General features: G+C 43.8%; 1 long non-coding RNA gene across 2 annotated transcripts; it reads left to right on the forward strand.

The window, feature by feature from the left end:
* Positions 1-11,793: 11,793 nt before the first annotated feature.
* Positions 11,794-22,079, forward strand: LOC306660116. Of its 2 annotated transcripts, XR_013763543.1 has the most exons (4): positions 11,794-17,014; positions 17,940-18,128; positions 19,733-19,835; positions 21,953-22,079. It is a non-coding gene; the product is annotated as an uncharacterized lncRNA (long non-coding RNA). The 2 variants fall into 2 exon arrangements; XR_013763544.1 differs by lacking the exon at positions 17,940-18,128 and having other exon boundaries at positions 11,794-15,721.
* The last annotated feature ends 1,121 nt before the right edge of the window (positions 22,080-23,200 follow it).

Genomic DNA, 23,200 nt, shown 5'->3' on the forward strand with positions numbered 1-23,200 from the left:
GTTTATGAAGGGCCTTGAACACTGACCTACAGAGCCTGAACCTGGTCTGAAGAGCCAGTTCACTATAATGTGGTGGGCACAGGCTTGAGAGCCTCAGAGATCTGGGATGAAATCCCAGTTTTGGCTGTTAATTACCATGTGATCATGGTAAGCCTTAGTTTTTCTGAATTTAGTTTCTTTGGCAAATAGGAACAAATATTCCTACTTGACTTGGTTATTATCGGGAGTAAAAATAATGATGGTGCTTGGTGCGGTGGGTGCGTGCTGTAATCCCAGCAGCGCAGGAGGCTGAGCAGGAGGATTACAAGTTCAAAGCCTCCCCAACAACAAGGTGCTAAGCAACTCACTGAGACCCTGTCTTTAAATAAAATACAAAATAGGACTAGGGGTGTGTCTCAGTGGTCAAGTGCCCCTGAGTTCAATCCCTGGTACCTCACCTTCCCCAAAATTAATACTAATGAAGGTGAGATACCTAGCATATGACTAGGACATGGACTGTCATAATTAGACTGTTCTATACCTTGAAGACAGGGAACTAGAAGCCTGGGCAGAGCAGAAGAAGCAGGGACATTTTGCCATACTCCTGAGAAGCGATGATATGTTCTGAATTGAGGCATTGGAAGAGGAATAGCAAGAAGAGACCGTGGAATGCTAGCTGCTATTCATTATTGGGTTTTTCCAGCAACCATGAAAGTCCATAGCAAATTTTAACTTAAAATGTTACTGAGACACTCTAAGAGGTAGCTTTTACGAGAGTCAGCTGATAGTAAGGGTGATGTGATAAAGGTGCACAGAAACCTAGAAGGCTAAGGCAGGAGGATCACAAGTTCGAGGTCAGTTCCAGCAACTGAGCAAAATCCTGTCTGAAACAAAAAGGGTTGGGGATGTAGCTCAGTAGTTAAGTGCTCCTGGGTTCAATCCCCAGTATCTAAATCAGTAAATATGAACAGAAAATGATGTAGTCTAAAGAAAATGGTGTCTGAAACTGAGACCAGCTGGAGATAAAATGGAGGCTTGATCCAGCAGAACTGATCCATGATGTGAGGCCACCTCTCCAGAGGCAGAGCACTGTTTTCACTTTCATCGTTTTCATTCAGTTTAAAAGTTACATATCAACTGAGAAATAAAAGGTCAGGCAAAAGGTGGAGATTTAATAACTCTGAAGTACTGTTCTCAAGGGTTGCTCAGCTGGTTGTCGACTGTCTCAGCATTGTGGTGCTTGTGTTCAGGCAACCCTTATTTTAGGTAGTGAAAGATGCGGTGCAGGTGGGCCAGCACTGATATGATCTGCGGGTATCTGAAGGTCTTTTTTCCCAGTTATCCTTCATATTACAGAAGGAACTATATAAAGTCATATATTTGGGTTTTTGTTATTGTTTGAGATGGGGTCTTGCTGTGTTACCCAGGCTAGCCTCAGACCCCTGAACCCAAGCCATTCTCCCACCTCGGCCTCCCAAGTGCTGGGACAGCAAGTGCACCACTGCACTTGACTTAGGGAATTTTTTTTTTTTATAGTTTTAGATGGACAGAATGACTTTATTTGTTTATTTATTTATTTATATTTGGGGGGGGTGGTTACCAGTGTTTGCACTCAGGGGCACTCAACCACTGAGCCACATCCCCAGTCCTATTTTGTGGTTTTTTTTTTTTAGAGACATGGTCTCACTGAATTGCTTAGTGCCTCACCATAGCTGAGGCTGGCTTTGAACTCGAGATCCTTCTGCCTCAGCCTACTGAGCCGTTGTGATTACAGGCATGTGCCACCATGCTGTTTGTGTATTTTTATGTGGTGCTGAGGATCAAACCAGTGCCTCACACATGCTAGGCAAGCTCTATGCCACTGAGCTACAGCCCCAGTCCTGGGAAATTCTTTTTTTTTAGTATATATTTTTTTAGTTATAGATGGACACAATAAATTTATTTATTTTTATGTGGTGCTGAGGATCAAACCCAGTGCCTCACACCTGCCAGGCAAGTGCTCTACTATTGAGCCACAACCCTAGTTCCCCTGGGGAATTATTAAAAGTCTCCTTTCTCTCCAGAATAGCAAGTATTCTCAGTAGAACTGATAAACTTTTGTGTGTGAATTTTGAGGCTATGCTTTCCATATTCAAAGATGGTAACAACAAATAAAGTTACCTAGTGTGGGTTCTAAAACGCAATTACACAACACGGATCTTGAATTGAGATGTATTAGTCTAGTATTCTGGTCCAGCCTTGCAGGTATCTACCGATCAGAGTGTATCTGGAGGACTGTGTGTGAGTTTGGAGGTATATGTCTAAAAGAAATTTATATATGAAATAAGGTCCAAGGAGGACTAGTAGGTATAAAGTAATAAGATGTCTGGACTATCCTCAGTCTTCTGTACAGACATCTCATTCATCCAGGCTAGAATCATGTAATTGTCCAGATTGGTGGGTTTTACCTGAACTCATTCCCACTGCAGCATAACAACCTATTAGAGCTGAAATTCAGACCTGCTGTGTACTGATAAACTCGCGCTTGTGCGTTAACCTCTTTGAGCTTCAGTTGCCTTCTTTGCAAAATAAAACAACCTGTTGCACAGGATTATTGAGAACAGAGATCGAATCTCTAGTGTCTACCATACACAGTCGTCCCCCCTTACCTGAGGGAGATATGTTCCAAGACCCCCTCGTAGATGCCTGAAACCATGGTTAATACTGAACCCTATATTTACTGTTTTTTTCCCCCAATACAACACATAACTGTGATAAAGTTTAAGTTTGTAAGTTAGGCATACTGACAGATTAACAATAATAACTTAGATTTTGGGAATCTCAGCATATGATTTCTTTCTTATTAAATTGAGAACTTTTACCTTTTCACTTAAAAAAGCACTTTATGCTGGGCACGATGGCACATGTCTACAGTTCCAGTGACTTAAGAGGCAAAAGCAGGAGGATTGCAAGTTAAAAGTCAGCTGGGGCAGCTTAGCAAGACCCTGTTTCAAAATTAAAAAATAAAAAGGGCTGGGGATACAGCTCAGTGGTAGAGCACCCCTGGGTTCCATTCCTAGTACTGGAAAAAGGAAAAAGAAAAGACTTTTTATGGCTTCTCTTTGGCATTTTTGAATTGTCAGTGTGCTACTTATGCACTTTGGGACCATTATTATGTAAAATAAGGGTTACTTGAATACAAGCCCTCAGTACTGTGGCAGTTGATGGGATACCAAGATGGCTACTAAGTGGTTAACAGGTGGGTAGTGTGTACAGCTCAGATGGTGTTGGACAAAGGATGATTCACACACTAGGTGGGATGATGTGAGATTTAATCACACTACTCAGAATTTATGAATTTTTTTATTTCTGGAATTTTCCATTTAATATTCTTGAATTGTGGTTGATCTTGGATGACAAGCCACAGATAAGAGGAGCTATTTTAGTAGGTCCATAACAATCATTGGCTCTAATACATAAACAGTTTCTAAACAGCCTTCTTATCATCTATCAATCATCTATCTATCTATTTTTTCTTTTTCTTCTTTTTTGGTACCAGGGATTGAACTCAGGGGCACTCAACCACTGAGCCACACTCCCAGTCCTATTTTGTGTTTTATTTAGAGACAGGGTCTCACTGAGTTGCTTAGTGCCTTGCTGTTGCTGAGGCTTACTTTGAACTTGAGATTCTCCTATCTCAGCCTCCCAAGCCACTGGGATTGAGCATGTGCTACCACGCCCACCCAACTCCATCTATTTATTGATGGCTGTTGTAATTCAAACACTAGATAAGCTCTAGGTATACTTACTCTCATGGAAATTATATTTAGTAAACAAACAAAAACACCTTATCAAGCATTGATTAACTTGTATGAAGAGTGTTAATAAGGGTGGCTTGGGGAGACCTCTGGGGAGATCACATTTGAGCAGACCTGAAGGAAGTGAGGGAGGCAGGCTTGTGAATTCAAGGGTAAGTCCATTCTAGACAGGGTTTCTCAGTGTTGGAAAATAAACGAGAGAAAGGCCTTGATTTGCGAAAGGACTTCTCCTTTGAGAAACAGCAAGGAGGCCTGTGGGGCTGGAGTAAGCAAGGAAGTGGGAGAAGGGAAAGAAAGAAGCAGGAGAAGAGCAGGACAGACCATGTGGCCCTTGAAGGCTGTGGTGATGGTCAGGCTTCAGGCGTGATGGAAAGCACTGGAGGCTTGGAGAAGGAGCTGAGAGTCTGATGGTGCTTTTTTCCCACTGTGGCATTTCATGAATTCTACCTCCCTACCTCTCTTTCATTATCTTTTGAAATAATTTTAGACTTACAGAAGAATTGTGAAAAATAGAATCATACACACAAATAAGTGCAGGTAAAACAGGAAAGCTGGGTGAGTTGCATCACTGTCAATGTCTGGTTGTGATATTATGCTGTAATTTTGCTAAATGTTACCATTAGGACAAACTGGGCAAAGTGTACAAGGGCTTTCTTACTTTTCTTGTGAATCTATAATTATAGAAAGCTCCTATGTCACCCCTTTCCGCTAGGTTAGATCTCATGTAACCATAATGCAGCCATCAAAACTACAAAGTTAAAGTTGGTTCCGCATTATGGGCTTTATCTGGACTTCAGCAGGTTTTCTGTTGGTGTTCGTTTTCCCTTCCAGGATCCAACCCAGATCCCACATTGCATTTCATTATTTCTCCTTAGTCTCATCCAATCTGTGAACCTTCTTCGGTTTGTTTTTCATGACACTGACACTTTTGAAAAGCACTTAGTAGGTTTATTTATTTATTTAGGTACTGAGAGTTGAACCTGGGGTTCTTTACCACTGAGCTACATCCCCACTCCTTTTATTTTTTAAGACAGGGTCTCTAAGTTGCTGAGGCTGGTCTTGAACTTGAATTCTCATGCCTCAGGCTCTGTAGTCGCTGAGATTACAGATGTCAGCCATGACCTTGCCTAATCAGTTAATTTTAGAATTTCTCTCATTTTGGGTTTGCCTGATGTTTTCTTGGGGTTGGATTGAGGTGATGTGTTCTGGAGCAGGATCCCACAGAGGTGATGTGCCTTTAGTGCATCATTGTTAGGGAACGTATGATGTTGCTACTTACTACTGAGGTAGAACAAAGGAGCTGACCTTACTAACTTCAGAAAATAGTGTTCAATTGGATTCTGGATGGCTAAAGAAAAAAGAAGAAACCTACACAAATGTTCTACTTGACTTGTAAGTTTATCATGGGGAGAGGGGAGGAGAGAGGAGAAGTCTCAGTTAGGAATCCTGAAACCTCTCTCTTCTAGGTTTGAACAATAGGTAAATATGTTGTAGATGATAACCAGGGTTTCTCAGTGTTGGAAAATAAGTGAGAGAAAGAGCTACAAGTATGTAAAAGGCAAATGCTAGAATGAACCCAGGTGTTGGATTGTAGATATTCGGAACTCAGTACAGAGAAATGTGTGTGTATGCATGAGTTTTATATTTCCTATCTTTTTTTTGCTTGAGAAGGCCTAGAAATACTCCAGTAACATCACCTTACCCAAGCGATCAAAATTAACAGCAGTGAGCTGGGCTCGATGGCACACACCTGTAATCCCAGCAGTTTGGGAGGCCGAAGCAGGATTGCAAGTTCAAAGCCAGCCTTAGCAATTTAGTGAAGCCCTTAAATAAAAATTGTTTCTTAGCAGTTTAGTGAAGCCCTGTCTCTAAATAAAATATAAAAAAGTGCTGGGGATGTGGCTCAGTGGTTAAGTGCTCCTGGGTTCAATCCCTGGTACCAAAAAATAAAAATTAAAAAAACAGCAGTGACTCTCATGGTGGCACACACCTGTAATCCCAATGACTCAGAAGGCTGAGGCAGGACCTTGAGGCCAACCTCAGCAACTTAGACCTTAAGCAACTTACTTAAGCAACTTAGTAAGACCCTGTTTCAAATTTAAAAGGGGGGGGGGGCGGTACTGGGGATGTTGCTCAGTGATTAAGCGCCTCTAGGTTCAATACCTGATACCAGAGGGGTGGGGAAAATATTACCAGCAGCAACTTGGGAGGTGGAGGCAGGAGGATTGCAAATTTGAGGCCAGCCTGGGCAACTTAGGAAGACCCTGTCTCAAAAATAGAAAGGACTGGTAGTGTAGCTCAGTGGTAAAGTACTCCTGGGTTTAATCCCCCCCCCCCCCCCAAATAACAGTTTTTGGACACACTGCATTCTAGATACCTTTTAATCATCTTTAACTTTTATTTTATTTGTAGTACTAGAAATCAGACCCTTGGTTTGGTACATGCTAGGTAAGTGTTCTGTCACTGAGCTATATCCCCAGCTGCCTGTTAGTCATCTGAATGGAGATGTCACATAAGCAGTTGGATAACTGGGGAAAATAGATAAAAACTTGGCAGTTACTAGGGTACAGAATGAATCAGTTTATACATTGTGTGTAGCAAAGTGCTTCTCTAACTTTAGCAGGCTTATCTCCTGGAGAGCTTATTAAAAGATTCCTGGGCCTCCCTGGACTTCTGATTCAGTGGATCTAAAGCTGGAGGAGATGCTAATGCTGCTGGTCATCCCAGCTTACTTTGACTAGAACCTGATGCTGACCCATTGCCCTCTGTATTCAGTTTTTCCTTCCTCTTTCTCAAAGAAGACAAAATATCATACTCTGAAGGACAAGTGTCTAAAAATCACATGCTTCAAGTAATTATTTCTTTTTAAAAATACTTTTAGTTGTACAGGGACATAATAACTTTATTTTTATGTGGTGCTGAGGATTGAACCCCGTGCTTCACGTGCTAGGCAAGTGCTCTACCACTGAGCCACAGCCATAGCCCCTAATTATTTCTTTTTTTAAACAGATAACCTGAGTCTCATTTACTCTATCTTACCTTAAATCAGCACTCGTGAGTGACAGTTGGAATTTGAACCCAAATCTCCATAGTGCACATTATACCCTACTCCCACTTGCAAGTCACATAACCTCAGCTATATCTTGAAACATTCTGTCCTGCCAGGTGCCAAAGAGTTAACATACAGTGGTCCCTCTTCTCTGCAGTTTTACTTTTGTTGGTTTCAGTTATTCTCAATTTCTGTCTGAAAATATTAAGTAAAAAAGTTCAGAAATGAACAATTCACAAATTTTAGGACTAGGGATTTAGCTCAGTGGTAGAGTGGTAGTCTAGCATGCTCTGAATTCTATCCCCAACACCACACACACACTCTCATAAATTTTAAACAGCATGCCTTTCTAAGTGGCATGATGGAATCTCATGCAGTCCTGTTACAGCCTACCTAGGACATGAATCATCCTTGTCCTGCTTATCCGCACCGTATATGCTGTCCTCCTGTCTGTCACACAATAGCTGTCTGAATTACCAGATCAGTTGTTGTGGTATTGCTTGTGTTAATTTAGTAACCTAAGTCACAGTGCCTGTATTATTCACCTCATTTCATCTGAACATGTAGGCATTGTATCCTCCTATATCATCATAGGACAAAGGTAAGTACAGTACAATAAGATATTTTGAGATCAAGACAACACTCACAAAAATTTTATTACAATATATTGTTTTGTTCTATTGTATTAGTTATTATTGTTAATCTCTTACTATGCCTAATCTATAAACCTTATTGATATGTATGTGTAGGAAAAAGAAAGTATGTGCATGTGTGTATATAGGGTTCAGTACTAACCTTGGTTTCAGGCAAGAGGTCTTGGAACGTACTCGCCACAGACCCAGGGGCTTGCCGCGTGTGCAGTGCCGGGCACATTCTAACACTGTGCTTGGGAGTTGTTCCCACTGTCATTGTAGATGTGGTCAGTGATTGTCAGCTACATTGGTGGCTGACATTTTTCATCTGGGAATAGTAAAGGATCACTCAGCCCTAATTGTGAACTAAGCTTCTGTGGAGTGTATGTGCGGTGAATTCCTGAGCTCTAGAACAAGTTCCTTTGGTCTTTGTTTCGTTCATTTTTGTGGTGCTGGGGATCAAATCCATTGTCTCACTGGTGCTAGGCAAGTGATCTACCACTGAGCCACCTCCCCAGTCCTGGTCTGTTTTAGAAATTGCTCTCATGGTGATCAAAAAACAGATTGTCATGCCTACCAGCTGAGCACATAGGGACTTGGGGGACCCAGAGAAAGCTAAGAGGAAGAGGTAAGAGAGAACTAACATTTATTGACAGATCTCCTTTGTTCTGGGCCCTTCACATATTTGGGTTAATCTTTATGGTTGGTTATGCATTATACAATATTCCCATTTTATAGATGAGGAAAGAAATTTAGGGTCATCATCAAGAAGTAAGGGAGCAAGGCTGGGGAGATAGCTCAGCTGGTAGAGTGCTTGCCTCACAAGCATAAGGCCCTGAGTTCGATCCCCAGTACCGCAAAAAAAAGAAGTGAGGGAGCTTAAATTCTAACACTATTCCTCGTACTAAAAGTGTTCTGTTGCCTCAAGAGGAACCTTGAAGCATAGATACTTGGGCTCAGTTTCCTGTGATTCTACCTAATGGCCTCTGGTGTGAGACTATAGGGAGGGTGAGCCCCAGGCAAGAAAGTTAGAAAATTTTAAAACAACACCTATAATCCCAGCTACCTAAGAGGGTGAGGCTGGAGGATCTGAAGATCGAGACTAACTTCTGCAATTTAATGAGACCCTGTCTCATAAAGGGCTAGGGATTATAGCTCAGTGGTAGAACACCCCTGGGTTCAATCCCAGTATTACAAAACAACAACAAACAGAAACAAAAACTGAAGAAAACCAGAGAACCCTGCGGGCAGTCTGTTTGGGACCTCTGAGAGGGATAATCCCCATCAGGAACTGCTGTCACTTGCCTTCTCTTTACATCTGCCTCAGGCTTCCGCCGCCATTCACACAGCCAGCCAAATTACCACTCATCCATCTCTTTAACAAACATTAATCAAAGTGCCAGACCTGTGCTGGGCCCAGCAGTAAGACAGAGTTCCTACCCACATGGTGCTAAAGACTGCTGTGGAGGAGCAGGAAGGAACCTGTCACCTGACACTGAAAAGTAACACATAGTAAGCATAACGGAATAACCACTTGACCCAGCATGGATTCCACTGCTGGGTGGGCGCATACACCGAAGTACTTAAGAACAGGTACTTGCACCCCAATGTTCATAGTAGCTTCATTTATAATAGCCAAATAGGGAAACCCGAATGTCCATGGAAAGATGAATGGATAAACAAAATTTGGTATATACATACAATGAAATACTAGTTTTTAAAATGAATGAAACCCTGGTAGGTGCTACCTCATGGATGGACCTTGAAGACATTAAATAAGCCAGTCACAAAGCACCAAATGCTATTTGGTTCCACTTGTATGAAGTACCTAGAGTAAGTCACAGAAACAGGAAGTAAAACCGCTCTGGCCAGGCATCACGTGAGAAGCGTTAGGGAGTTTCTGTGGAGAGGTACAGAGTTGGAAGCTGTGATGGTGGAGTTCTGGAGAAAGGGTGGTGGATGGTAGCATAGTAGTGTGGTTGTACTTAATGCTCTGAACTACACACCTACAAATGATGAAAATGATAATTTTTATGTTATGTACCTGTTGCCATGATATAAAAAATAATAACTTGGAGCTTTGTCTTTATTGTATTTTATTTTTGGTACCAGAGATTGAACCCAGGGGTACTTAACCACTGAGCCACATCCCAGCACTTTTTTGTATTTTATTTAGAGACAGGGTCTCACTGAGTTGCTGAGGGCTTTGCTGAGTTGCTGAGGCTGGCTTTGAACCCCCAATCCTCCTGCCTCAGCCTCCTGAGCTACTGGGGTTACAGGCTTGTGCCACACCTCCCAGCTGGGACTTTGTCTTTTCAAGAACATGAAATTTTAAAATTATCAAAATAAATTGATTTTATGTTTAACCAAAAATAGGAAATATAAATAGTCACATCATAGCCTTTGTAGTAAGTGCTACAGAGAACCCTACCTGGTGTTGGGTGAGAGGATAAGTGAGCTAGCTCTGGTTACTGAGATTATAAGACTGAGAAGAAGACTTTCAGAGAATGGCATTTCAACCAAGCCTTAAAAGTGGGTATGTATGAAGGACAGAACATTCCAGACAGAAGGACCACAGCAAAGCAAAGTCTTGCCAAAGAACCATAGGCTTCTCCTGGAGCAAATGGAATCCACCAAAGAGTTTGAGCAAGGGATTTTTATTTCTTTGTGTTGCTGGGTATTAAACCCAAAACCTTGCATGTGCTCGGCAAGCATTCTACCACTGAGATATACACTTTGCCTGGGATTTTTGTAACTTGCCAGTCCATTTACCTAGTTGAAATGAAGTAGAAATGGAAAGAAATTAAAAATTTAATTTTTTTTTAGTTGCAGATGGACACAATACCTTTATTTATTTTTATGTGGCTCTGAGGATTGAACCCAGTGCCTCATGTGTGCTAGGCAAGCACTCTGCCACTGAAGTACAACCCCAGCTCCAGGAAATTAAAATTTATCCTGGGTATACTGTGTGTCAGCTGCTTTACCTGCCATTCCCTTCTTGCATAGAAGCCCTGTGAGGTCAGAATTACAAGGAACTGGGTCCCTTAAGGACAAGGACTGGCATTTTCAAATCTCTGTCACTAAGCATAACTTTTGGCACAAGCAAGGTGCTCAAAACTAACCCAATGGTTGATTTTACAGCTGAGGCTCAGGGAGATGAAGCCATTTGACCCAAGTGAGCAGGTGAGGAGGCTAGAATGGTGGTCTAGAATGGTGCTAGCTAGCTCCAAGCCCATACCCCTGCTAGACCAGGCTGCAAATGCCAAAATCTCAGAATTCCCTGCTCATTTCCAGAGCCTCTTCCTAGGTCCCTTCTCTCAGGACACTGGTGTGTGCTTCTAGGTCCAAGGAGTAGGCTTTTGTGAGTGTGACTTTGCACTTACAAGCTGCAGGGTAGTGACTAGGGCAGTGAACTAGTTTCCTAATTGCTGGTAGGGGGGCGGGGGAGGTAAGGGAAGAATGGAAGAAGGACGAATTGTGTAGAGGGAAATGAGGGGCGGGGGAAGGAAAGATAATAGAATGAGACAAACATCATTACCCTGTGTACATGTATGATTACACAAATGGTATGACTACTTTGTGTACAACCAGAAAAACAATAGTTGTAACCCATTTGTGTACAATAAATCAAAATTAAAAAAAAAAAAAAAATCTTAAAAAAAGAAAAAGAATTACCACAAATTTATGATTTCATCTTTGGAGATCAGAAGTCCAAAATGGAGCTGGGTGTGGTGGCACACATCTGTAATACCTGGGACTTAGGAGCCTGAGGCAGGAGGATTGCAAGTTTGAGACCGATGTAGGTAATTTAGTGAGACATTATCTCAAAATAAAAATTAAAAAGGGCTGGGAATTGGCTCAGTGGTAAAGCATTTCTGGATTCAATACCCAATACCAAAAAAAAAAAAAAAATCCAAATGGTACCGGTGGGCTATGACCAAAAGTATTGGCATTCTCCCTGGCTGGCCTCTGCTCCCTCTTTCTCTTGTAAGGAACTTTGTGATTACATTGAGCCCATCCCATAATCCAGGATAATCTCCTGTTTTGTGGGTCAGATGACTAGGAATTTTAATCCCCCTTGCCTAGGGAGCTGGAGCCTGGGAATTTAAGTAACCCTCACGTCAGTACTTCCTCCTTTTTAGTGGGACTTCAGAGGACAGGTGTTTTGGAGGTGACTCGCGCTCTGAGATTTTTTTTTGGTGGAGGGAGTCAATGGCAACTACAAAAAGTGGTAGCCTGAAGACATTTTAGCCCTTTCATGATAATTTTTCATATAGACAATTGATATTTTCTGAATTGCATGTAAATGTGAATAAAAGAATCTTTAGTGAAAAAAAAAAAAGATAATATACACATAGGTCCTCAGGACTAGGGTATGGACACTGGAGGGGCCTTGTTCTGCCTGTTGTCAGTGCAAAGAGAAGTTGGAGGGTCAGGGGCCAGTCTTGTGCCACCACATTCCCAAGAATTCTGAGAATTCAAATTAGTTTTCAGGTTGTTAGGAAGGTATGTTTGTCAAGGTAAAAGAATAGGATAGGGTAAAATAGGAAAAAAAAACATATTCAGTGGTTTTTGGTTTAATTTGTAAGTCTTAGGTATTCAGATATATATATGGTATGTAGGCCTCCACCTGCACTCTTGACATCTGTCCTGCAAAGCCACATACGAGTGTTCAAATAGGACCCAGGCCCCTGTCATTTTCTCCACAGAGGCCACTCATCAAGGGGAAGTAGGCACTCACGCAGTTTAGATGGGTGTTACGGGGCTGCCTCTCCTTGAACCTCCGACGGGAAGCTGGCCTCCCCTCATCTGTGCAGACGCCTATCGTACACACCTTCTCGCGGGCTGCTCAAGTGTGTTCATTTATGGCTTCACCCAAGAGTTGTTCAGTGCCTCCACTGGAGCGTCAGAGATGGCTTAGTCATAGTCTGCGTGTGAGCTGGAGAGGGCACCGAACAATGAAAGGTGCGGTGACAGACAAGAGGCAATAGGGACTAGGTACCAAGGCTGGCTGCAGAGATCACCTGGGCCGATGGAGGGTGGCGAGGTTAGGTGGGGGCTTTTCAGAGGAAGTGGTTCTCAGGCTGTCTAAACTAGGACAGGAAACTGAGGGCTGGAATTTTGGGTGAAGAGATAGATCCTGATGTCACAGCAGGGCAAGTTTGGGGAATCCCAAATCTGTCATGGTGACTGGAACAGAGAAGGAGGTGAAAGGAGGCAGAAGTGAGGCTTAAAACACAAAGGGCTGGGTAGAGCTCAGCTTCATGAGGAACCTAATAGGATTCGCCATAGCCTCAGGGCCTGGGAGAAGTCCAGCACACAGCAGGTGCTTAGTTATTATTTGCCGAAAAATGATCTGGGGGTCCTGGGAGACCCACTAGGGAAAACTGCACTTTGTCTGAGGGGCCAGTGGGTCTCAACCCTGGCTGCACATTAGAATCATCTGGGGAGCTTTAAAAACTAAAAACATCTTGAGTCTGAATCTCAGAGTGTGGGACCTGGTGTTCAGAGAGGGTTAAAAGCTCACAGGTGATTCCCAGCCAGGGCTGAGGGCCAGGGCTGCAGGCCCCAGGGACCATTGAAGGGGCCTACCCAGATTTGCATGTTGGAATCATTCTGAATTGAGAGCTCTGTGGCAGGTGAGGACGGCAGGGACTGAGGTGGCCATTGATGACAGGTGATTGCAGCAATCCAGTCAAGAGATTGGGAGTCCCAACTAAGGGAGAAACGAGAGGATTCCGAGAGGTTTAGGAAGGTACGATCAACAGGATCCTGAGACTGGAGGTGTCAGTCCAGGTCGGGGCCCTTGACTTCCCACTTGAGCAGCCTGGTGAGTAATGGCGCCCCTCCTGGAATGGGGGGAGGGCTTTGGGCGGGTTCCTCCGTGGGTCTCAGCAACAGCTGATCTCTGTTGGCTGCTGACTGTTCAGGCCCAGAGTTTCCCCAGCCCCATCCTTGCCTCAGGCCCTTAGTAATTAATCCCAGCTACTTTCATTTCTTCACCACCTTCACTGTCCATTCTGCACTGTGTGGGCAGGCCCTGTGGCCATGGGAACAGTCTCCTCCATGCTGCCCCAAAGACTAACAACCCTAGACTTGTTTTTAAAATAAATAAATAGGGAAGGAGGCAGGGATAGGGAGGACATTTCCCCCACAGTTATGAAAGCAACACACATTTAAGAACATGAGGAGGGCTGGGGGTGTCACTCAGGAGAGCACTTGCTGAGCAAGAGTTGAGGCCCCAGGTTTAATTCTCAGCACCAGAAAAAAAAAAAAAAAAAGGGAAAAATTGAAAAAAATTTTAACCACTTGTATCATGCCCACATCGACTGAATCATTGCCATCATCTTGGTGTATTTCCTACACATAGACTATTTTGTTTTGTTCCCTTTATAGTTGTAATCAATTAGTGAAACCGGACTGATTATAACAGTAACAAAGCATGTGCTGCAACCACCTGTCATCAACGGCCACCTCAGCCCCTTGAGAAAGCAATGGGAAAACACATCCAGTGCAGGCGAGAGTGTGGGAAACACTTTCATACAGTGCTGGTGTAACTGTGCATTGTAGAGCCTTTCTGAAGGGCAGTTAGACAGTATCAGAGTTGTACATAATGCATGAACTTGACCCCAGATTCTACTTGGAATTATTCTGCAGAAATAAATGTTCAAGTGCACAAATTTAGGTGATTGAGAATGTTTGATGCATTTTTTTTTTTCCCTGTACTGGGGATTGAACCTAGGGACACTACCACCAAGCTAGCCTTTCGCATCATTATTATTAATTAATTAATTAATTGTTTTGAGACAGTCTCACTGAGCTGTGGAGGTAGACCTTGAACTTGCAATCCCTTTGCCTCAGCTTCCTGAGTGGAGCTGCTGGGATTACAAGCGTGTGCCACCATCCTTGGCAGTGCACCAGTTTTCTTTAAGGAAAACCTGGAGATAAACCCACATACTCACTAAGTGATAAGTGAAATAAATTCCAGTCTGTCCACAGTGGTTCTGGGAAGTGCACCACAGCACATTGTTAAGAGAGGGGACAGCACATTGCAGAGCATGTGGAATCCTATTTGGGTATTAAAAGCAAACACGGAAAATGTTTCTGCCTTGAAAGTCACTGGAGTGTTAGCAGCAGTGAGCATGAAGAGGGAAAGGTGAGTTGGTTAGGTGGGGACACTGCAGAAGCTCCAGGGGAGAGGGGGCGGTGTCTGAGATTCAGCCTAGGCAATGAGATCACTGGGTCCCAACCCCAGATCTACTGCCAACCTTCATACTCATCCACTTCTGAGCCTCAGCTCTCTCAAGGAAGGTGGGAATGAATGGCAGTCATTTCTATCTCACAGGGCTGCAGCGGGGATCAAGGTATTTGCTTAGCATGTGAAAGTAGTTCATCGATACAGCTAAACCAGATGCCTGAGCTCACATTTCAGCTGTGCCACCTATGGGCAAATTTCTTAACTTCTTTGAGCCTTGGTTTCCTCGTGTGAAAAATGTTGATTTACATCAAGGCACAGTGGTGCACGCCTATGATCTTAGCTACTGAGCCCAAGGCAGGGGGATTGCAAGTTCAATGCCAGCCTCAGCAACTTGACGAGACCCTGTTTCAAAGAAGATAAAAAGGGTTAGGGATGTAGCTCAGTAGTAGAGTGCCCTGGGTTCCAGCCCTAATACTGTAGGAAAAAACCAAAGTTGATTATAGCATCAACCCTGTAGGGTTTTAAGGACTTGGAATAATAGGATGTCAATGTCTCCCTGAAGAAATTGTCCCTGGCCCCAAGGCAAAGCTGGTAATACCGGTCTCTGGATTTAATTCCTGGGAATGTGGATCCATTAAATTCTCAGTCCTGGAGGGGCAGCTCTGTGCTTCTAGGTGCGCCAGCCCTAGTGCAGGAGGCAAGGGAGCAGCGGGGACAGTTGCTGCCCAGCTCCGGCCACGTGTTGAACCTTGTGGGCTGGGCTGAGAGCTGCCAGAAAGGACCATTTTTCAATGAGAAGTTGTGAAATAAATCTCCTGATTTAACACTCTTAGCAATCAATTCAATTTGGCAAACACTGTGAAGGCAAATAGAACATGCCAGCGGACCCAGTTCAGCCACAGGCTGCGGGTGGCTCCCTCGTCTCCCAGCCTTTCTGCACTTACTTCAGCAAAATATTTACTGGGCGCCTGCTGTACCTGTCACTCCTCCAGCACCTGAGCATGCTTCTTGTTCTGCAACCTCAGCTCTGCTGGCATGTGTTCCTGTCAGTCTCTGAATCAATCTGGTGAGTAAAATAGTGTTTCACTGTGGTTTTAATGTGCCTTTCCCTGATTACTGCTGAGATTGAATATCTTTTTATGTGTCTATATAAGTTTCTTCTTCAGTAATAATATTTCTGTTTCAAGTCAATTTTGGGGTGCTGGGGATGGAACCTAGAGCTTTGCACATGCTAGGCAAGTGCTGTACCACTGAGCCACACCCCCAACCCAGCCCTGTTTCTGGTTTAGATTGTCCTCTGTATTCCAATAAATTTAAGGGTTTCCCTAATAGAATTCTTTTTTTTTTTAAGTACTGAGGATTGGATCCAGGGGTGCTTTTCCACCAAATTACTTCCCCAGCTCTGTTTTTTGGTGTGTTTTTTTTTGTTTTGTTTTGTTTTTGTTTTTTAAGACAGGGTCTCAGTAAGTTGTTGAGGCTACTGGGCATGCCGGTATGAATGCCTGTAATCTCAGAGACTTGGGAGGCTGAGGCAGGAGGGTTGCAAGTTTAAGGGCAGCTTCAGAAATTTAGTGAGGCCCTGAGCAATTTAGAGACCCTGTGTCAAAATAAAAAATAGAAAGGGCTAGGGATGTATCTCAGTGGTAAAACTCCCTTGGGTTAAATATGCAGTACCAAAAAAAAAAAAAAAAGTAATAATAATAATAATTGCTGAGGCTGGCCTCAAACTTGTGATCTTCCTTCCTCAGTCTTCCATGTTGCTAGGATTACAGGTGTGTGTCACTGTGCCAGGCCAGAATTTTTCTTTTGAATGACAACACACCCGCTAGATTGAACCCATTGTTAGTTTGCACATATCAGAAGGCCCAGTATCAAACTCAGTATTGCCACCAAGTAGAGTCTCAATAAATGTTTGAATAGGACTGGAGGTATAGCTCAGTGGTAGAGCACCTGCCTAGCATGTGTGAGGCCTTGTGTTGAATCTTCAGCACCAGGAGAAAAAAAAAGCTTGAACAAATCAAGTCCTGTTTCAAGAGCGTGAGATTTCTTCTTTATTCTGCAGTTCTTGGCACAAGTATTATTGATTTAGCTATCACCTTTTTCCATGATCATGGCTCCCCACTTTGATGAAAAAACAAACTGAGAGGTTTTTTTATTATTCTACCCCTTTAAAACCAGGAAGTAGAAAGGGGAACTAGTGACGTTAAGGGAACAATGATTCTTTTAGGGCATTGGAACTTGAGAGAGGGCTACTTTGAAACTCTGATAAGCAGATGCATAGACATGATCCAGCAGGAGGCTGAGCCGTGAGTTCCCCCAGGATGCAGAGGGCCTCCCTTCTTCGTGGGTCAGTTGCCTTGTGATGCCTTTTGTGGTGAAGTGGGAGACGTTGTTTCCATAGCCAGAAGGCTGGGCTCCAGTCCACCGATTCCCATACCCTGACCAAGCCTGTTTCTTCTTCTATTTAGGGGCAATAATACCCACCTCATGAGGCTGTCCTTTAAGTGAGCAAATATTGAAGGCCCCACCTCTGCAAACAGTGCTAGGCTGCCCTTTGATTTTGTGTTGTTACCATAGCTGGCCTTCTGTCACCCTAGGTCAGAGGGGCTTTTATCTGGGGAGGGATCTAAACTGTGTTTGTCTCTGAGTCAGTCTGTTTCAGGCAGCTCTGCTCCCTGGAATGGCCTTCCTGTGGCTTTCTGCCTTTAGGCTGGTTTTTGTTTTTGGTACCAGAGGCACTTAACCATTGGGTCACATCCCCAGCCTTTATATATATATATATGTGTATATATATATATATATATATTTTTTTTTTTTTTTTTTTTTTTTTTTAAATTTAGGGATAGGGTCTTGTTGAGTTGCTCAGGGCCTCACTAAGTTACTGAGGCTGGCTTTGAACTTGTGATCCTCCTGCCTCAGCCTCCTGAGCCACTGGAATTATAGGCGTGCTCCACCGAGCCTGGCACAGGCCTGTCTTTGTGGTGAAAGTCTCTGCTTTGTGGTCACAGGGACTTCTCTAGAGAGTAAGTTCCTTGAGGGCTGTAGGAGGTCATGCTGTTTTGAATGCGGTTGTTCCGTATGGCTGGTTTGGCGTCTGTGTTCAGGTAGTCTCTTTTTTGTCTTCAAGGTAGAATATTCCAGCCCCACAACTACTTTAATCAGTGTCCCCTGGGAGGAAGTGTGGATATTTATCAGTTGGGGCCATTTCGACAAAGCGTGGGGGGCCCACTGTGAGTGTTGCTTGTCTCCATGATGCCTTCTGTATTCCCTGCAGCACCCTCCAGCAGTGTGTCTGTCCGTGTCCACCAGCACTCACCCCGGCAGACCTCAGATCCCTTTAGACCTGCCATGGCCTCACCTGGAGTCCTCTTCCATGCTCTTCTCACCTGGCGAATTCCCTCCTGCAAGCTCTGTCATGTGGTCCCTCTCTAAGAGCCCCTCGTGCCCTCCAGGCAGCTGGGCCTCTCTTCTTTGTAGGTGTTCATTCACTCACTCAGCTACTTTGTGTGTGTGTGTGTGTGTACGCGTGCTAGTGACTGAACCCAGGGCCTCCCTCATGTTGAGCAAGTGCTCCACCACTGTACCACTGAGCTATACCCTTATACCCTCAAGAGCCCCGAGATCCCCAGAGAAGAATAGGTTGATGGAGAAGATAACGAATTCCATCCCTTGCTGAGTCACAGGCACATGGGGCGCCAGGAGAAAATGTCCATCCAGACAGATTTTGAACTCCATCCAGGCAATTTAAAACATGGGACTAGCCCTATAGATTTGGGAATCACCAGCCTATTGATGGTAGAAACCATGAAATCAGATGCAAGTGCCCAAAGAGAGTGTGTAGTTATAAAAACAAAGATCTAGGACTAAGCCCTGAGGAAGTACAGCACTTAGGGGAGAGAAATGGTGAAAAAGGAGACAATAAAGGGTGACAGAGTAACAAGGGGACAGTCAAAAACCTTTCATGTGCTGTCTACTGTATTAAAATAATTATAGGTTTTCTCACTTACCTACCAAGAATTCATAAAACCAGAAAAAAGTGCAAATTTCTTTACCATGGTCTCTGAAGGCCTACATAATGTGCTCCTACTCACCAAATTCATCTTACACGGCCTTCATTGCACACCAGTCACGCACGCCAAGGCTGGATGAACGAATGAAGCCTTGGATGGTATCTTTCCAGGTGGCTTCAAAGAAAACAGAAAGCAGGGCAGCTCAGGGCCAAAGAACTTGAGTTTGGGTGCCGTACAAACCTGACTCTGAATCCTGGCTATGCTGCTTACAAGCTCCTCAACCTTGGGGAGGTAGCAAATCCTCAGTGACGCCGTCCTCGTCTGTGAAATGGAGATGACATAGCTATATTACAAAGCTGTTTTTAAGGTAGAGTTGAGAGTTAATGCAAATTGCTCAGGACAAGGCCCGGCGCGATTTAGACACTGAGCACTGGTGGCATCGCATCTTCACTGGTGTGTCGTCATAGCTTTGACCAGTCTTCCTCGTTGGGAGATGAGGAAGCAGGCCTCCCAGGGTCATGCAGTGAGGGAGGGACAGAGGAGGGTGACCAGCGCCCGGGCCTTCAAGCCTGGAGTGTAGGCCACTGGGGCCCTGGCACCGAGCAGACCTTGTTCACGTTTTGGGTTCATCCATTACCAAATTGGAGCTAGTTCCTTAGCCTTTTATTTTTTTTTTAATTTTTAGGGAGCATTTTTTTAAAAAAATTAAAGCATTATAGTTATAATAGTTGGGTTCATTTTGATTAAAAAAAATCATATATGCCTGGGTTTCGATTTATTTTATCTCAATCCTCATTTCCCCCTTTTCCTTCCCGCCCCTCCCCTCTTCCCTCCCCCGTTCTGCTACTCTACCGTTCCTTAGCCTTTCAAAGTCTTGGATTCTTCATCTTTAAAATTGCTCAGGAGGTCACTGGAGGCAGGGAGGTGAGGCGTCTCAAAGGCAGCACAGAGTCGGACCCCCAAGAAGACACCCAGCAAATGGCAGCTGCTCTCACCCCATTCTGTGGTGCTGTGCTGTGATGCTGTCCTCCTTCCCTCTTTAATCTTTTTGTTTTGTTTTCTTTAAGAGAGGTGGGAGTCATAGACCACTTTGAGAATGTGTAATCTACAACAGCCAAACACAGAAAGCCACAGCCCCTGCCATCATGAAGGACAAAACCAGGGCAGCACGTGAATCAGCCACTCCTTCCTCTCCTCCCTGTTGCCCTCCTTCTTTTTCCCTTCCTTTCCATCCCCATCAGTTCTAGGCTATCTGCCTTTAGCTCACACGCTTTCTGACGACTTCATTGCAGCAAAGGCTATGCTCACACTTCCAGGTTTGGAGCTGAGGGCATGGTGTCACTTAAATTTCCTAAGCATCGATTCCCTCATCGAAGAAACAGGCAGTGACGATGGACTGAGGTAACATCACTGGTTGATACACATTGCCAGGTGCTTCCAATTTCATTGAATCTGTACGGTGTTGGGAGGTTTTTCATTCAACTCAGCATTTATTGAGTACCTACTAGGTCCCAGGCACAGTGTTGCTCCTGGAGCTTCAATAGTAGGAAGAGACTATAAACACAGGAACCACTAATTAGGTAATTTCAAATTGTGTTAAGTGCTGTAACAAAAATAAAACAAGAGGAGCTAACGGAAGACATGTAGGTTACTCCCTGGATACAATTTGTATGCATTGGTAAAGTTTTAAAGTATCAAATTATATGTTACTATTTGATTTTTTAAAAATTTACTAATTTTTGTGCTGGGGATTGAACCCAGGGCCTCCTGCATGCTAAACATGTGCTGTGCCTCAGAGCTCCACCCCCTACTTTTTTACTCTCTTGGTAGTTGTTTTTCTGTAAAATATAGATTTTCTGTGGCCTGCTCGCCGAGGGCTCTAAAGAAGGCTGAAATCTCTTCTCTTTACACAGCCTCAGCGGGTATCTAGGTTTGATATCCTTAAGCTGCTAGTGGAGAGTTTAATCCCACTTCTGGGCATTCTGTGACCATGTGGATTTTGACTTGCGCGCCACTCCCTGGAGCAGGCCATTCCCAGTACTGTATTTGAGGAGTGATTCCAGCAGAGTGTGCAACACGTCCTTTAGGAAGGTGCCATCCTTGAGTAAATAACCAGCTGGACGTGTTTGAAGGATGTGATACACAGATGAATGTGGTGAACTCAGAAACCTGAGCCCGTTGGGAGAACAGCAGCCACAGCTTGCGGAACAAATTTGCCCAGATAGAGTTTTCACCCGTTTTACAGCAGATCCCAGCATTCTCTTGACGAGGCGATGCATTTTCTTAACAGTTCCTGCTTTTTCAAAAATACTACTATATTTCACTTACTTAACATGATGAGGGGTCTCACAAGAAGTCTAGAAAGGAGGAGGAAAGTTTCAGTGAGTGAGGCAACATAATTGGGAGCCACACAGTTAGCATGGTAGAGGGGGATTGGAACTCAGGTTGTCACCGAGCTGCAGCCTGTGTTCCCTACACCCACCACCTGAGAACCTCAGATGCTGCCTGCGTGCTAAGATGAATGGCAGAGCCCAGGGCAGCAGGGTGGGGACCAAGCCAGTGACCCTCACTTAGTACAGGGTCTGTCCAGCCCAAAGAATGTCACTTGAAACTCTAGGAGAGGGCGTTTTTTCTGCTGTTGAGGACAAGATGTTTGTTTCATCATTATTTATTTATTATTTGTCTTTCAGTGTTTCAATTTCCCTAACATGAGCCAGCCTGGGGTCGCTCTTTTCCAAAATTAAAATACCTTTAAGTTACTTTAATTATGAAAGTAAACTACGCTTTTTGCAAAAACTCAAAAAATTGTACAAAGCAGAAGATGAGAGCTCCCCTGTCCATCATTCTCCCCAGCTCTAGCCTTAAACACATCCTGGGGGCAGAATAAGAAAGGTCTGTTAGTTATTCTCCCAAAGAAACTCTAATGGTGGTGGTAAGAGGCTAGAGAACCCTTCTCAGGTTTTCAGATGAAAATCCGAGCTAGACTTAAGTTTGATAATTAGTTTTCAACAAACTTTCATTGAATGCCATCTGTGTGCTAAGCATTGCTGATTTGAGATGGACAAAACTGGCCCCCTGATCTTAGGAAATTCGTTTCTGTGTTGAACACCCCTGTGGTAATCAAGAATTACAGTGGTAACCCCCAGTAAACAAACGCACTACCACTTTTGGCTGGTTCTCCCCTCCCCACCAAAAATTTCCTCAGTGCTGGGGATTGAGCCCAGGGGCACTCTACCACTGACCTAATTCCCAACATTTTTTTTTTTTTTTTTTTTACTTTGAGACAGAGTCTCAATGATTTACCCAGGCTGGCCTCAGACTTGTGATCCTCCTGCCTCAGCCTCCTGAGTTGCTGGACTATAGAAATGTGTCACCATGCTCCTTTAAAAACTTTGTTTTTAAATCAGACAGTAACACATATATAATTAACTGCTCATCAGAGAACATATATTCAAATGTAAGAGTACTTTGTAGACGGACCGTAAAGGACAAGAGGTGGTATACCCTCTCCAGAAGCCATCAGCAGCCTGCATGGTTTCTTTTCATTTTAGTTGTTGAGATCTCCCTGGGTAACATTTGCAGAACGTTCCATGTGTTCCAAGTATGCACCAGGTCAGTTAGTCAGCGATTCTGCTTTAAGAAGCAGCCTGTATTCCATTACCCCAGTGCTACATTTTCAAAATGGAAGGAATTTAAAGTGTAAAAAGCATTTGCTTGGGGCTGGGGTTGTGCAGTGGTAGAGCGCTTGCCTAGCATGTGTGAGGCACTGGGTTTGATTTTCAGTACCAGATAAAGATAAAGGGAAAAAATGAAGGTCTATTAACATCTAAAAAAAAATTAAAAAAAAAAAAAAAAAGCATTTGCTATGCAGAAGAGACTCCAGGTCTGGGATTATGATCCAGGTCTCACACTTGGTTCATTGTCTTTTCTATTACACCCCTAGATACAGAGTTTAGGGCCCAAAGCAAATGGTTATTTTATGTGGACCTTTTTTTTGCCCCTATGGTGCTGGGGATGGAACCCAGGACCTCATCCAGGCCAGGCAAGCAGGTGCTCTACAGGCAGTGCTGCACACCAGCCCTTTTGCCTGAGCTTTTCATCCAAGGCCAATGATGTAGCTGGATCATGGTAGGCAGCAGAGGTTCCAGGTTGTTCACTGTACTTGATAAACAGCCTGGGGACAAGACAAATAAACTTCAATTTCCCTGAAAAGGGTCAGTTGCTGAGGAACCTTGTGGTGGGGCACGGAGGTGTGGGGACATGGCAGAGGGGGTCCCTAGCTAGAGTGAATGAGTGCTCATTTGAAGAAACAGTTTATATTGTTTTTGTTTTCTTCCAGAGTTGGATGTGTCTGGGCTTCCTTGCTTTGGGGGAAAGGTCAGCCTGTTTACATTGTCAATTTGCTCCTGGAGATTTTGTTAGAATCTAATGTAATCTGACCTAATCAGTGCTTTTTTTTTTTTTTTTTTTTTTTTTTTTTTTTGCGGTGCTGGGGATTTGAACCCAGGGCCTTCGGCTTGAGAGGCAAGCACTCA

The sequence above is a fragment of the Sciurus vulgaris genome (assembly GCF_902686455.1).
Source record: "Sciurus vulgaris genome assembly, chromosome: 1".
NCBI classification, from domain to species: Eukaryota; Metazoa; Chordata; class Mammalia; order Rodentia; family Sciuridae; genus Sciurus; species Sciurus vulgaris.